The sequence below is a fragment of the Arachis ipaensis genome, chromosome B1 (genome assembly GCF_059453495.1).
Source record: "Arachis ipaensis isolate K30076 ecotype BB chromosome B1, ASM5945349v1, whole genome shotgun sequence".
Lineage (NCBI taxonomy): Eukaryota > Viridiplantae > Streptophyta > Magnoliopsida > Fabales > Fabaceae > Arachis > Arachis ipaensis.
The window spans coordinates 82,902,958-82,917,470 of NC_142436.1; the positions used below are offsets into that span (position 1 = coordinate 82,902,958).

At 38.5% G+C, this 14,513-nt stretch overlaps 1 non-coding gene across 1 annotated transcript; it reads left to right on the top strand.

Moving 5' to 3' along the window:
- Positions 1 to 551: 551 nt before the first annotated feature.
- Positions 552 to 659, top strand: LOC148577252 (small nucleolar RNA R71). Its single transcript, XR_015902888.1, has one exon. It is a non-coding gene; the product is annotated as a small nucleolar RNA R71 (small nucleolar RNA).
- Positions 660 to 14,513: the final 13,854 nt, after the last annotated feature.

The following is a 14,513-nucleotide window of genomic DNA, read 5'->3' on the forward strand; positions in this document are numbered from 1 at the left end:
TTTTGTGTGGTCTGGTATGGTTTTTGGTTGGAGTTTTGGTGAGTGGAGTTGTTATACTGGTTTGGATTATGGGGTCTGTGGTCTTGGCCTTGGTTTTATTGGTTTTCCTACCCAAAGTTTGGGTGGTTCCTCCAACCAGAGCTATAGGTCTTAGAATATGGATCATGAGCTTGCCTAGATGAATTTCCAAGGTAATTAGCTTCCTCCCAGTTAACTCCTTCTTCTATTTCTAACTCTCCTTGAGGTGATGGTTAAGTGTGGATAGTTGTAGCCTGATTTTTCTATATTTGCTTGGTCAATTCAGTCAGTTGCTTGGTGATCATCTTATTCTGGGCCAGGATTGAATCCATATGGTTTAATTCTAATACTCTCCTGTTGTTGCTTCTGTTTGAGGCATAAAAATACTCATTGTTAGCCACTATCTCTATGACATCAATGGCTTCTTCAATGGTCTTCTTCTTGTTAAGAAATCCTCCAGATGAGTGGTCTACAGCTTTCTTTGATTAACAATTCAGCCCTTCATAGAAGATATGAAGTTGCACCCACTCATTAAACATATCAGGGGGGCATTTCCTTGTCAAATCTTTGAATCTCTCCTAGGCTTCATAGATAGTCTCACCATTTTGCTATCTGAATGTCTGCACTTCAATTCTCAGCCTGTTTACTTTTTGTGGAGGGTAGAACCTTGTTAAGAATCTATTCACAACATCCTCCCAAGTTGTCAAGCTTTCATTGGCAAATGTTTCTAGCCATTTTGATGCTTTGTCCCTCAAAGAAAATAGAAACAGTAGCAATCTATAAGTTTCAGGATGAACACCATTAGATTTAACCGTGTCTCATATCCTTTGGAATTTAGTGAAATGCTCATTTGGATCCTCTTGGGCACTTTCTCCAAAAGAACAGTTGTTTTGCACAAGAGTTATGAGCTGAGGCTTCAATTCGAAATTATTAGCATGGATGGTTGGCTTTTGAATACTGCTACCACAGTTTCCTGGGTTTGGATTGATGTAGGATCCAAGAACTCTCCTCTCTTGTCCAGCAGGGTTAGCTGCACCTCTTCTTGCATGATTGTTCACCTCTCCTTCATGATGGTTTTCCATATCATCCTCCATGGTTATATCCAAGTCTTCCTCCTCTTCTTCTGCACCAACAGCCCTCTTTCCTCTTGCTTCCCTCTTTAATCTCAGGAAGGTTCTTTCTGGTTCACTATCAAACGAGGTTGAGGTTTTCTTTCTCCCTCTTTAAAATTGATGACTTTGGTGATTTTTGAGTCATTGATATCTATTCTTGTTTGATATATTAGAGTAGTTAGTTGATTTGGTTTCCCTTGACTCTATGTGACCCATTAGTGTTGACATAGGACTTAGGGATTGAAGTTAAGTATGCCTATTTGACTTATCTTCGATGTAAGGTTGACTAAGTAGGATTAACTCTTCATAATCATCATGTGTTTGTGGTCAATGGCTATGATAGGTAATCTTAGCTCTCAATTACTTGCCAAGAGGTTTTCTTGCATTGGAAATTCCCTTTTCTTGCTTTAATTGCTTTGACTTTTATTGCTTTGACTTTTAATTTCTTGCATGTTTATTTAATTCCTTGCTATTTACATTTCTTGCTTCTCTTGCAACCCCAGTTCCCTCAAAGACAATAATATGACACTTAATTGCAATTCCTAGGGAGAACGACCCGGGATTTAAAACTCCCAATTATTTTATGTTGAATTGTGACATCTTTGAATTAAACTTTGATTATGAGAGTTCAGTGTTGGTTTAGGCTATGCTTGCAACGAGATTCTATTTTTGTGAAATTTTAGATCAACATAAATTCTCACATCAGGCATCTGTAAGATACATTCGACTTCTGAAATTGCTGAGATGATGGCTCAGATTGGACGTACCGTCGTACAGGGTCATGTCAGGGGCTTTGAAGTCCTTTGGAACTTTAGCTTTCATGATCTCCTTTGTGAATGAATCTTGGTCCCAACGGGGGCCGTCTTCATGATTGGACCGAGTAGCTTTTGTTTTGAAGTCGGCCTCGAGTTTAAGGAGTTTATCTTCCAGCGCTCGACGCCTCCTGGTTTCTCTTTGTAAATCTTGCTCAGTGTAGCAACCCTAGTTTTTGAAAATTAAATAATTAGTTATTTGTGATTTATTTTCTTTGATGATAATTTTATTTTAAGAAAATTATTTTACTAAAGGTAATTAGATGGAGTTTCATGATTATAGGAGTTTAAATTAATTAGAATTTTTATATAATCTTTATTGGATATTTGATATAATTGAAATTATAATTTTAGTAATTGAAAATTAAGAAAGAATTGTACCATTCAATTTAAGTAATTTTTATTATGAATGAATTATGTTCTATTTTATTAATTTGTACTCTTAGAAATTAATTTATTAGAAATGATTAGTTTGATTTTTATAAATACTTTAAGTTTAAGTTAATTAATGTTCAAGTACAATTTTTATTATAATTAGTTATTCTACACAAATTAAAACTAGAGTTTTGATAATAGAAAAATAATAAAAAGTTAAATAATTTAATTTGAATAATTAATATTGAGTTTAAACTATATTTTATAAAAATAGGATTAATATGCTTATTTTATAATTTAAATTAGAAATAATTAATTCAACTTAGCAATACGATGATAAATAATGTTCTTAAATATTTTTAAGAGAGTATATTTGGTTTTAAAATTACTTTACCCTCCAATTTTATCAAAATATCTATTCATATATATCCATATTCTTTTATAAAATCCCTAATTCCTAAACCTAAATTTCCAAATTGAATCAAAAATCCTAATTCCTAAAATAAGAAACCCTAACCCTTTCACCCTCACCATCCCTCAGCTGTACCCTACCCCCCTTTCTTCCTAAACACAACACACACAAACAAAAGAAAGAAACAGAAAAATGAAAAGGGAGAATAGAGAGCTTGAGATCCAAAGAGTGAGGGAGCCGCGAGGAAGAAGAGAAGGAGAAAAGCGTGGCACCGCCAGCTGGGTACCGCCGTCGTCCATCTCATCATTGCGCCGTGCATGTCGAGCCGTCCCGCCGCTGACGTCGCTGAAAGGAGAGCAACCACCATGAAGAGCCACTGCTGTCCTTGCTCGTCATCTCCCTTAGAGCCGTCGCCGTCGAGAACCAACGGAGAGAGAGAACATGCGATGCTCAGGAAGGAGGACGCTAGTCAGTGACACAAGGAGGAGTGTGACCCACTGCGTGAAGTTGTGTCGCCGTGCCTTCCGTCGCCGTCGTGCCTTGGTGCCGTCGCAGGAGCCGCCGCTGGAGGAGGAGGGTTCGCTGGATGCTACTATCACCAACATCGCGGAATACACGCAGAGTAGAGGAAGAAAGGATCTTCACTGCGCCAGGTTGTCGTGTTGTGATCAGAAGCTGTTGCCGTCAGAAAGCCCATTTACGGTGAGAGAGAGTTCACAAAGGTTGGAACCATTGTCCTTTGCTCAGCCACTGTTTCTGCTACTGTTTACGTTGGCTTAGCCATTACTGCCACTGGAGCTACCCGAAAACCCTATTGCTGCTGCTCCGTTATTTTATTGTAAGCTATCTGTAGTTCCAATTCTATTGAACTCATTTCCATTTTTGACTCCATTGAATTTGAACCCTCTATTTGTTGCCACCGTGGTTACTACTGCGAGAGTGAAGTGTGATCGGAAATAATGCTGCTACCGTTGATCGGAGATGCCAAATTGTTGCTGCTACTACTTTGAGATGATATTGCTACTATTAGAGTTGTTGCTGATGAGTGCAGCTTTCCCAATTTCTATGGATTTTGACACTCTAAGGTAGGAGATTTATTTTTAAAGTTAAACGTTTTTAATTTAGAATGCCTACAAAGTTATTTGGATAAGTGCAAATGGTTAACAATGGTTATGAATTTCTTAATTGACATGAATGACGTAAAATGTATTTGAAATTAGTTAGTTTTTATGATTATTCTAAGCTGTGATTGAATTTAGATGCTGTTGTGAATAATGATTAATTTAGTATAATTTATTAAATTGAAATATGCCGAGTTAATTATTGAAAAATTGTCATATGGATAATTGATGAATTGAGTTTGGATTGTTGCTGTGAATGTAATTTATTTTGTTGTTATGAGAGACTAATTGATAGAAATAAGCTTAGCTTGAGGTTATGAAATTTGGATTAAGTTTGATGATGTTTTAGTGTTTCAACTGGAGTACTGAATTCAGGTTATGGCTGTGAATGTCTTTGGGCTTTGTTGTGAGTATTTGAACCTGTAATTGATATTAATTTTTCTGATTTTGATGAAATTGTTGAAAGGTTCTAATTCTATGTGATTATACTGAATTAGTTGAGTTGTGTGGCTGTATTCTGGTTATTGAGAGTAAGTGCTCCTTGTTGTTTTTAGTTAGCTAATGTATCGGATTGGTTGTGAAATTGACTTGTGACTGGTTAGAATTGGTTTTGGTAGTTGTTAATGTTGGTTCATGATTAATTAGAATTAAGTTTGAGAACTGTTAAAAGATTGAAGCTTGAATATTAAATTGACTTTTTATGAAATCTGAATTTAGAGATAAAATTAGTAACTCTAAAAGTATAAGGATAACTTGTGATAATTGGAAACTATATGCAGCAAAATTTTTGTGTGAACATATTATAAGAGAACTGGAATTATGTAAATAATACATACTCTATGTGTTTTGGTGTCAATATTGCTAATATTTTGGTTAAGTTTGGTGATAATATGTTTTGGGTATTTGGAAAGTGAAAAACTGTTACTCCTTTGGTTAAAATAATTGATGAATTGATGAAATGGAAGTTAATGATGGATTATGTGGAAATTATTTATGAATTGATAAGAATGGATTTGGATTAATGGATTATGTGGGAATCGCAGAGTATAATTGAATTACTATTTATCATGAGTTGTGAATTTCTGTTTGATTGAAAATTTTCTATTTGATAATTATTGAGAAAAGGACTGATGAATTGTTGAGAAAGAGGGAACTCGTAAGGGTGGCTAAGTCTGAGTTTCAGGGGAGGTACTGCTGAAATTTTATAAAAATATAAGGATCGTTGTTTCCCCTTGTGCGTATATTATGGGGTCAGGCTTTGCGCCGACTGCCGGTAGTCACGAAGGAGTGGTATTTTTACCACCGACACGTATGCACTAAGGACACAAAGGGAAACCATATCTAGGACTTGTTCCTAGGTAATGTCGGGCTGCAGGGTGTAAACCGACACGTGAGTTTATGGCCTGCTTAGGACAGACATGCATCATATTGTCTGTATATTTGCATTTGGTTATGTTTGCCTGTAATACTTCTCTGTGATTGTGTTGTTTGTCTTATTGTGTTGTTTGGGTGTTGAATTGAGTCTCTTATTTGTGTTAATAGTTTGTGAATGTATTGAGATGATTAAAAACTATTGTTGTGACTGAGAATCAATTATGTAGCTGAAAAATATTTAATATGACAGGTTTTTACGATTGAGATCCATTTTAGTTTTAGAAATTTTAAAGAAAGTAATTAATTATCTAATGTAAGATTAAAAAGTATTTCCTAAGGTTTTGTAAAAGGGGTTTTATAGGTAAAGTTAATTATTTGCATGTTAATCATTACTTTTACGGCGTTTTCATTCCCTACTGAGAACGTGTAGTTTGTTCTCACCCCAAAATCTTCCACCCTTTCAGTGATACAGGTTCGAAGAATCAGTTGGAAGCTGTGGGCGATTCTAGAATTTATTTATGAGTTAAGTTCATAATTTAAGTTTCTTTCATAGAATTCCCTCGCCTTTGTAGCTTTAGTTTTTATTTTATGCAGAGGGATAGGAGTTGTACCTGAATTTTATTTAAATTCTTACTAGTATTAATAATTATGTGATTATTGTTACTTAGTGATCTTGGATATATGATTTTGATAAACAAAAAGAAAATTTTTCTGGAATTTTCTATAAAACTAAATCGCGATATCGAACTAAAGGCTCAATAGTAAATAGTTAATAAAGGAAAACAGGTTAGTAACGCCTTACTTTCGGTACGATCATGACGTTCTGGAAGTTGGGTCATTACATTCATCCTCCTGATTCATGAAAATTTGCCTCTCAACAAATTTGCTACTGGCAAATGCACCAGATTGTCGTCAAGTAAAAACCCACTGTAGAGTGAGGTCGAATCCCACAGGGATTGGTAGATTAATCAACGTTAATTGGAGAACGATGCTAGTTTAGCGAAATAAGATTTGGTTGAGAATTACAGAATGTAAATTTGGCGGAAAACTTAAATTGCAAGAAATTAAATGACAGAATCTTAAATTGCAAGAAAATTAAATGGGAATGGGGGTTTAGCATGAAATTAAAGAGCAGAAGGTAAATAGAATGGGTAGATCAGAGATGGCGATTCATTGGGTTTCAGGAGATATTGAATTCTACGGATCAAATCATTTTCATCTCTTCCTCAATCAATGCGTTCATTGATCTCCTTGGCAATCTTAGGTGATTAGATCCCAATTCTTTGGCAATCTAATCTCTCTAAGCATGAATAATTGCCCAATTCCTTGATTTAAGTGCTCATGGGAAGAGATGAAGTTTGGTCACTGATTATACTACACAAATTCATAGATCAAAGTATTGGTAGCATTACATGTCACTATATCCATCCAAACCCCAATCTAATCCAATGTGAGAAAGTATTTCTAGCATGATCTTCTCATTCCTCTTCTAAGGTTCAGAGGAGATCTAATTATGAATAGCTTCTTTCCCAAGACAACTATCCAATTGGATGAAGAATGAAAGACTTCTAGTAAAATCAAGAGAAAAGAAAGAAGAAGATGAATGAAAACTAATATTGATCCATTAAATTACACGGAGCTCCCTAACCCAATGAAAGGGTTTAGTTGTTCATAGCTCTAAAAATGGAAATTCGGATTGAAAGATAAATTCTGGAAATTAAAATCAACAGAAAGTAAAAATTGAAGTAAAGTCCCAGTAAAAAAAAGGTAAGGGGGAAGAAGGTACTTCTAACTTAAATTCTAAGCTATTTATTCACTTTTTTCCATTGATCTTCAATCTCTGAATTGCGCTTTTGGCCTTAATGGAATTGGGTTGAAATGGCTCCAATTAGTTTCCCTTGCTGTTGAGAAGAGATCTGTTTGAATTGCAAGGTTCTGGTGCTTCAAGTTGGAGTCAACATTTAATGGCCACCATTGACTCGAACGCTTTCCTAAAAACTAGATGAATTTGTTGTCATTGGTGTTTGACTCAACGTTGGAGTGCCAACGTTCTTCTACCCACGCGTACGCGTGCCTTGCGCGTTTGCGCTCATCGGGTAAAAATGTTCATCCATGTGCGCGTGTTGCACGCGTGCGCGTGGATGCAAAAATCTCATTTTCCAGTTTTAAAACATGTAGAAGAGCGTTGGACTCAGCGTTAGATTGGCAACATTCCCACCAACATTGGCCAATCCATGCGTGCACGTGCTGTACGCTTACACGTGCATTGCCATTTTTCCCATCCACGCGTACGCGTCACTGACGCGTGCGCGTTGATTCAAGTTTTTCAATTCCAAATTCTGGGCTCCTTATCACGGACGTTTGGAGGCAGCGTTTGAGGCAACGTTGGACCTCCAACGTTCGTTTGGTGACGCGTACATGTGGATATAAAAATTTTGCTCTGCCACGCGTACGTGTCATAGACGCATACGCGACGCTCAAAAATTATTTAGCTCCAGAATTGAACATTTTATCACATCGTTGGGGGTAACGTTGGCTTGCCAATGTTCCCTCAAATGTGAGCACCAGCAACACATACAGAGAATTACTCTATCTGTCTTCCAACGTTTGAGGCAACGTTGGTGGTCCAACATGGCCACCAACGTTGCTTCCTATTCATCTCTTCCATGCATCATTCTTCAACTTCCTTCCATGCTTTCCTTCACCTATCATCAACCAATATATACATCAAAGCCTTGCTAAAGTCATGAAAATTCTCATTATTCTTAGCACCCAAGTAATTATAGCATAATTCTCATGAAATAGCATCAAATCAAGTATGGTTAGATGAATCTATGCATGCATGAATTTTTAACCCAATTGCTTACTTATAACTCAATAAAGTGCATAAAACCTATTAAAAACAAAGAAAAAGGCTAGTGAAACTAGCCTAAGATGCCCTGGCATCACCTTCCGCTGCCGGTCGGCTTCTTGTTCTAGCTGTTTAAGGCGATTCTGTTGTTCACGGATGGCCTCTAAAATTCCTGCATTTGGGGGCTGTTTGTCTCCCTTGTTTTGAGGAATATCCTTTGGTATGGTCTCCGTGTTCTGATGCGGCGTTCTGTCCTCAAAGCCAGAGTTGTGATCGTTGTGAAGGTTGTCCTCTATGATGATGGGATGACTTCCAGGTTCCTCGACAACAGTGCCAATGTTCTGAGGGTTACCTGAAACTGAAGGTCGATCTTGGATGAGATCTTCTAATGGGGTAGGAGCTGCTGTGTCCGACTTGCTGGATCTTGGTGGTGCTACTGATCCTTGATCACCGAAGGGTGGTGGTACATGCAAGAGACTCCGATGCTTAAGTTAGCATGGGCTTTAAGCAGGTTTTTTGTGCAGAATCAGAGTATTAGTTATACCTGGGTGCTCCAGTGTATTTATAGTAGTGTGGTGTGACCTCCCTTGAGATAAGTTAGTTATCTTATCTTATCTTTTGTGGGTGAGTCCCCTTATCTTTGGCCAGCCACCTTTAGGTGGGCTGTGATCTTCTGCTTTGGGCCTATTTGGGTCTTTACAGTAATTTGGCCGAGCTCTCTTTGGGAAGAAGTCGGTGTCGACCAACCTTTATAAGAGGTCGGTCATTTTCTATCTTGGCTCATACAGCTCGACCCACGGTATGAACACCTAGGCTAAGGGAATTGAGTGACGTTGAGTCAATAGGTCTAATTGGATTGGAGATTTGGGTCCCTTGTCGGTCAATTTGATACCCATTGACACTAGCCCACTATTAAGTCGTTTAGTAGCTAGGTTGGGACTTATAGGTTGATGTTGATCAAGCCTATTTGACATACTTCAAGTATAGAAGTAGACTTGATGGGTTGGTCCCTCATAATTTTCAATATATGGTTTGTAGACAAGGATGGTGATCTCAATTTTAATGCCTTAGCCAAGAGTTCCTTTTCCTTCCTTTGTTTATTAATTGTTATTTACTTTCATGTTATTTACTTTTCTTGTCAATCACCAAATCAAACCCCCTTGTTCCTTCATAGCCAATAATTGATCACTTCATTGCAATTCCTTGTGAGACGACTCGAGGTTTAAATACTCTCGATTTTTATTGGGGTTTGTACTTGTGCCTTCAAGTTACCTCCCCAAAAGGATGATCCAGAATCCTTTAATAGGAGGGTGGTGACTAATCCGAAGTTGGATTAGATTCTAGAAGACATATGTCTGCCTGGAACTAAGTGGATCAACAACACAAGAGGTAACCCAAACCAACTGAGAGGAGTAGATCTCAAACCAATTTCTAGGGGCTGGTTGGATTTCATTGGGCATTCTATACTCCCTACTAGCAACCGCTCTAAAGTTACCATCAGAAGGGCTGTGATGATTCACTGCATTATGATGAGGAATGAGGTGGAAGTCCACCAAATAATTCCTTTTGAGCTATACAAAGTGGCAAACATGATGTCAACTCAAGCCAGATTAGCCTATCCAAACCTTATCTTTTGCTTGTGTAAAGAGGCCGGAGTCAGGATTAACAAAGATTCTTTCATCCTAGTAGAAAGCCCAATCACCAAGCAAGTGATGAAAAGCACCCAAGTTCCAGCTGATCCACCTAAAAGGAAGGCACCTGAGCCTTAAGAGATCCCTTCAATTGAATATTGCATCTGTTGCACAATTGCAAACCACCTTAGATCAATTAAGAGAGGAGTAAAAAGATCACACTAGCATGCTTTGCAAACTAGTCAAGGAACAAGAGAATCAGGGGCATGAGCTAGAAGAACTGAAGTGTCAGAAATTATCCCTTGAAGAGCCAAACGCCTCACATGATTAAGGTGGTTGAGTTCCACCTCCCTATTTCTGTGGCTATTCTAATTCCAATTTCTTATGTTTAGATTTACATGAACACTAGTAGTCTTTCAATTTTTTTATGTTTATTTACATTTCTATCTTTTAATTTAAGAAGTGCATGAGTATTATTAGGATTTAAGTTTTTATTTTCCAATTAGCTATAAAATATTCCTCTTATCATCTTATTGAACTTGAATAAAGTTTTGATTTTTTTAGAAACAGTAATGATACATAGATTTCGAATTTAATATTAAGAATAGTTCAATTATTTGATGTGGTGGCATTGCTTTTATTTTTTGAATGTATGAATAAATAATGCATATTTGATGTTGGAGTTAAGAATGTTGGCTCTTAAAAGAATGAGGATAAAAGTGAAGTATTATTGGTGATCTGAAAAATTCAAAAAATTGATTCTTGAAGCAAGAAAAAGCAGCAAAAAGCAATAAAAGCAAAAAAAAAAAGAAAAAAAAATAAATATGCAAAAAAAAAAGCAAGCAGAAAAAGCCAATAGCTCTTTAAACCAAAAGGCAAGAACAAAAAGCCAATAGCTCTTTAAACCAAAAGTCAAGAGCAAGGATCCAAGGCTTTGAGCATCAATGGTTAGGAGAGCCTAAAAGAAATATTTTAGCCTAAACAGTTCAATTGAGCTGCTTCTCTAACTATATGCTTGTTGTGTGAAGGTGTCAAGTGAAAAAACTTGAGACTGAGCAGTTAAAGTCATGGTCCAAAGCAAAGAGTCTGCTTAAGAACTCTGGACACCACTGGCTGGGGACTCCAGCAAAGCTGAGTCACAATCTGAAAGGGTTCACCTAGTTAAGTGTCTATGTATCCGATGGTAATACTGGAAAAAAAAAAGTTCTTAGGGTCACGACCAAGACACTAAAGAAGCTGTGTTCAAAATTCAAAAAGAACTTAACTAAGAGAATCAATAGTATTATCTAGATTCAACGCCAGCCACCAGCCCTATTCCTGGCGTCTAGCACCCACAAGGGAGCAACTCGAGTTCAGCGCCCAAAAGGGGGTCCCTAGCCAGCGTTCAACGCCCTTAAGGGACACTAGCACGTGGGAGACACTCAAGCTCAGCTTAAACACTCACCAAGTGGTCCCCAGAAGTGGATTTTCATACTATCAACTTAGTTTATCTTATTTCTGTAATCCTTAGTTATTAGATTAGTATATATAGGAGAAGATCACCCTTGTTTAGGATCTTCTCCCTCCCCCATTCGAATACTTTGCTATTATGTACAGTATGAGTCACTAACCTCCTAAGGTTAGGGTTAGGAGCTCTGTTGAGTTTCATGGATCAATAATATTACTGTTCTTGCTCAATATGTCTGATTCTATTCTCTTATGCAACCTCGTTCTTCATCTAATGAATTGAGGGTGACCCGTGACAATCACCCTTGTTCTACATGGGTTCCGTGTGATTCTTGACTCGGATAGCATTGAACTAAAGCTAGAGATTGCATTGCGGATTCCAATAAAGCATCTGAGCAACTTTGGATATGTGACATATAATCCCGTTGACTATGGGTGTGTGAAGTTTCTGTGGCACTAAGGCTAGAGTCAGAGAAGCAGCACTTTCTGATCCGAAAGATTTGCCTTGTTTGTGGCATCTTCAGTAGGATCGTGAAAGGGAGTGGATTGCTTAGAGCTTCATCTTCTCCTATAGTGAGAAACCTAGAGGTGGCTTGATGAGGGGACATGAGTCATCTCAACGTGGTGGATTGCTGAAGTAGAGGAGGTTAACTTGATGAAAGGACATGAGTTAATCACTTACGGCTGCCATTGAGGGAATCAAAAGGTTATTGAAGAAGACAGTAAGAAAAGTTAATCCGGAAGGACAAAGCATCTCCAAAGACTCAACCATTCTATCACCATTGAATTCCTATCCACCTAGTAACGTTCTATTTATCTGTTTTATATGCTTTTCGTGACAAACTATAATTTCTATCCACCTAACTAAGATCTGCAAGGTGTCCACTGCTTGCTCAAACCAAAAATCCTCGTGAGATCGACTCTGACTCACCTCAGGTATTACTTGGACGACCCTGTATACTTGCCGGTCTAGCTGTGCGAATTCTGCAGAGCCAGTTTTGTGCACCACTAGTGATCGGGCTCCCAAGTGGTTCCCATATATGCCATTGTGTACTTCCTCTAAGACCTCCTTCATATTAGAGGTCAGGACACACTTTAAGAGAGGTGTTGATACTCCTCTTTTATATAGAACATTATGGACCAAGGTATAATTTTGTGCCTTTGTTATGAGCCTTTAAGCCTCTTTTTCATTAGGAATAACATCAAACTTAAGATTGTTGACTATAGGGGTCATCTGTCCCAAATTTTGGTCGGATATGGTCATTATGTTCGAATTGTCATCTACTTTTGGTATTGATGGTGCGTGGAGAGTTTCTTGGATGAGGCTTCTATCGTTGCCCCCTGGCTTGGTGCTGGCTAACTCAGAAAGGGCATCTGCTCGGGCATTAGACTCTCAAGTTATATGTTGGACATCTCTTTCCGAGAACTGTGCTAGTTGTTCCCATGATTCGTCTAAGTATTTCTTCATGTTGGGATCTTTGGCTTGATACGTGTCATTAATTTGTGATGTTACCACTTGGGAATCGCTGAACACCAACAACCTTTGTGCCGCCACATCTTTAGCCAACTTCAATCCCGCAAGCAAGGCTTCATATTCTGCTTGGTTATTAGAAGCAGGAGACTCAAACTTTAATGAGAGTTCTATCCGAGTTCCTTACTCACTTTTTAGGATAACACTAGCTCCACTGCCAGCTTTATTGGACGATCCATCTATATATAAACTCCAAGTTCCTGGACTTCCCTGACTTTTAGTGTATTCGGCCACAAAGTCGGCGTGGTACTGGAATTCGATTGTTGTCCAAAGTTCATATTTCAAATCAAACTCGGACAGTTTTACATCCCATTGTAGCATCCTTCCTGCCAGATCTGTGTTTTGTAGAATGTGCTTCATGGGTTGATTAGTACAGACCCTTATAGTGTGAGCTTGGAAATAAGGTTGGAGCCTTCGAGAGGTGAGGATAAGAGCATATGTGAACTTTTCTATCTTTTGATAGTTCAACTCTACCCCTTTTAAGGCTTTGCTAATAAAGTAAATAGGTTGTTATTCTTTCTCATCTTCTCAGATCACGGCTGAAGCTATATCTCGGCTTGCCACTACCAAGTCGAAGACGAGCTCTTCTCCCACCATAGGTCGGGGAAGTATGTGGGGTTGGCCCATAAATGCTTTAAAGCCTTGAAAGGCTTGTTCACACTCTTGGGTCTATTCAAATTGATTCTTGTTCTGAGGGTTACCTGAAACGGAAGGTCGATCTCGGATGAGATCTGCTGTGGTGGCCGGAGCTGTCGTGTCTGACTTGTTGGATTTGGTAGTGCTGCTGATCCTTTATCACCGAAGGGTGGTGGTACTTGCAAGAGACTCCGATGCTTAAGTTAGCACGTGGTTTAGGCAGGTTTTTGTGTAGAATCAGAGTATGAGTTATACCTGGGTGCTCCAGTGTATTTATAGTAGTCTGGGATGACCTCCCTTGAGATAAGTTTGTTATTTTATCTTATCTTTTGTGGGTGGGTCCCCATATCTTTTGCCAGCCGCCTTTAAGCGGGCTGTAATCTTCTACTTTTGGCCTACTTGGGCCCTTACAGTAATTTGGTCGAGCTTTTTTGGAAGAGGTCGGCATCGACCAACCTTTCAAAGAGGTCGGTCGTTTTGTTCTTCATCCAGCTCGGCTCGCCTAGCTAGACTCATGGTATGAACAATTCCCTTTTCCGAGGATCGAATATAATGGTCGGGACTTCAATGCTGATCCTGCCAAGAATCTGGATAGTGCTGCCAACCTTCCATTTAGTTGTTGGACTTCTTTAAGAGAAGTTGCACTCTTCATCTCTAGTATGGCTCTACACTTATCCGGGTTTGCCTCTGTGCCTCTTTAAGTTAGCATGAAACCTACGAACTCCCTAGCCTCTACCGCAAAGGTACATTTTGAGGGGTTTAGCCTCATCCCATGCTTCCTTATTATGGAAAATACCTCTGAGAGGTCAGACAAGAGAGCCAAGTTATCCTTTGTTTCTACGAGCATGTCGTCCACATACGCTTCCACGTACATATCCAATAGCGCTTGCACTTATTCTTCCACGACCCATGTCCTTTCAGGTTTGAGTTTTCAACGCTTTTGCTGAATAGGTCTGGAATCCAGGTAGACAGCAAGCTTTTGAGACATTAATTTAGGAACCATGCCAGGCATATCAGATTCTTTCCAAACAAAGAGAACGGAGTTTCATCGTAGGAGGTTAATAAGTTGTTCTTTCAGCCCTCCTTCCAAGTTAGCTCCTATATTCATCATCTTTTCAAGGTGATCTCCAATTTGCACTTCTTCTATCTTTTCTCTAGGTTGAGGGCACAATTTTTCCCGAGTTTAGATGCCAC